Source organism: Marmota marmota, unplaced genomic scaffold (assembly GCF_001458135.2).
Source record: "Marmota marmota marmota unplaced genomic scaffold, marMar, whole genome shotgun sequence".
In the NCBI taxonomy this organism is placed as follows: Eukaryota; Metazoa; Chordata; class Mammalia; order Rodentia; family Sciuridae; genus Marmota; species Marmota marmota.
The window spans coordinates 729-3212 of NW_026009905.1; the positions used below are offsets into that span (position 1 = coordinate 729).

A 2484-nucleotide genomic window follows, 5' to 3' on the forward strand; every position below is an offset into this window, starting at 1 on the left:
AGCAATTGAGAATCAAAGTTTCATGGTGTGATACGCATGACATTGATAGAACGTCAAAAAGGAACAAACCATCAATGTTTCTATAAATGGCAAAACAAACAAACAAACAGAAAAGAAGCAAAGCAAAGAAAAACAAAACAAAAATCAGCATCTTCTTTCTAGTAAGCAATAAATATTACTAAGGGACTTCAGCATCCAAAAAAAATGGTTCTGTACAAATTTCTTCTCTTTATACTGGGAAATACTGCATTCATATTCAAGATTTTAAAAACTATGTAATAGTCAAGATTCAAAGATTACTTTCTTTGTGCCAAATTCCACCTGCTGTTTCTTTTAAAACAGGTATAAAATTAGTTCTTATAAATTATGTAACAATAATCATATATAATCCACATATATAAAAAGGATTGGTTTATTGTAGTTCAAATACATAAACTGAACATTCAAACATCTTAAACTTTAGAAACAAAAGTTTAACATTCAAACAGGAGTATAGTTTACAGGGAACACCCAGAAAGGTAATTTTGTTGTCTAATCCAGAATATTGATAAAGATCACTTAATGGAGAATAAAATATATTTAACCAGGAGTTCTATTCTGGTCAACATGTTAGTTATGAATGTGGTTCCATACCTGAGAAGAAATTACTAAATAAATCTTCTCTTAGGCTAAACAACAAGACTTGGCCTGTAATTCAGAGGGAATAATCAAAGCACATAAGTGAACAAATAAAACTAAACTGTTCTTTAGAAACAAAGGTAAAAGTATATCCATTATAATATTCTTAGCCTCTGGAAGAATTCAATTTTCAGTGTTTTCTCTTTTACCCGCATTAAAAAAAAAAAAAATCAAAACAAACCCCAACTTAAATTTTCTTGGGAGTCTGTGGTATTTGAATCTTGCAAGTTCAAACCACAAATGCTCTTTTGTCTTGCATGAATAACACTGCTAGAAAGAACGTCACCAAGTCACTGACTTCCACACCTCATAAAAAGATGATTTTTTAGCTTCAGTATTTTAGATTTACTAGAGATAGCCTATATTTGAGTATGTATGTCAGTCATGCCACACAAAGAAAAGCATATATCCAAAATATTCTGTTCAGAAACTGTTCGCAAATGCTTCTCCTGTTGTCAGATGATTTTCCAATAGGTTGACTAATGCACATATATGTAAAAACCTGAAAATTGGCTCATGCAAGCGTTTTGAATTAATAGATAACCCTGTGGAAGAGTATTTGGATTTATTTTGTTGATCGTCTAGTGGGTTCTGATGCTGTGGGAGGTGGTGGTGGACCCCGGCGATCCAGGTCATCAACATATGCCACAATCAGTTTACGCCTCTCCTCTGGCACACAGTCCAGTACTAGATACCGTTTGTCATTCTGCAAAATTTTTTCTACATCTTTCAGGTGCTGATCAGATTCTTGGATTAGCTTTTTGGATCTGAAATAAGAAAAAGAAGACCAAGAATTACTGACTGCTGTTCACTGGTCTTTCAAAAATGAGCTGGAAATGTCCATCTAGTTCCTAATTGTGTTTCCATTTTTTTTTTCTTTTTTTTTTTTTTTTAAGAAAAATTTCACTGCAGTAGTCACCTTTGTAAATCACCTCAGCAAAGACTCCAAGGAGTGAAAGGGCCTCAGAAGCTGAATTACCCTCCCACCCCTACTGGTGGTCCCTCCAGATCAGGGCTGAGGGTGGGTGGGTAAATCTTGCCCGTGCTGTACCTGTTCTGTGGATGAACAGAGGACTTCAGTCTGCGGGGCTGCCAATCCCAGCATCTTTCACAAGCTTTCACTTTCACATCTTTCACTAAATTAACTATAAAAATGTAGAAAGAAGTCTTACTTCACATCTAATTTAAAAGCCCAAGCTGATGCAAAACATTAAGGATCCTGACCAAAAAATCCAAATGACAAAATACCTAAAAACCACACCCTCAGCACTATCTATCCTCCCGTGCACATACCCTTCATTAAAATGTTTCAATTTTTCTTTTAAAGGACGAAATGCTGGAGCATGAAACAAAAAATGGTTTCCTGCATACTGATTGATAAGCAATGCAAAATTGTTTCCCTAATGGTAAATGACTGGAGTTGGGTAACTACTGGGTATGCTACACAGAAATCTTGTTTTAAAAACTCTTGATTTTATAACTTTTTAAAAATTACGTAAATGTATCCAGCAAACTGCTTTCCTCTGAGGGGAAAAAAATGTTTTTGCTAAGCTTAAGTAGAGGATTTCAAGTGTTAGAATGATCTAACGACATGGAATAGTTTTTAGAGGAGGCAAAGATAACTGATAGTGAAGTCTCTTCATGAAATACCATTCTTATAAAGTTGAGGATACTCTAAAAAAAAAAAAAAAAAGAAAGAAAGAAAAAAAAAGCAGTGAAGTAAAAACAAAAGTATGTTTTAAAAACCGGATGGGTGGGTAACACAAAAAAAGAATTGACATCTGGGCCCTTTCTTCAAAAAAAAAA

General features: G+C 34.1%; 1 long non-coding RNA gene across 1 annotated transcript; it reads right to left on the reverse strand.

Annotated features, from left to right (window-relative positions):
- Positions 1–396: 396 nt before the first annotated feature.
- Positions 397–2428, reverse strand: LOC107134827. The gene is made up of 2 exons (XR_001502476.2): positions 1730–2428; positions 397–1445 (listed from the first exon to the last, which is right to left on the reverse strand). It is a non-coding gene; the product is annotated as an uncharacterized LOC107134827 (long non-coding RNA).
- Between the last annotated feature and the right edge of the window lie 56 nt (positions 2429–2484).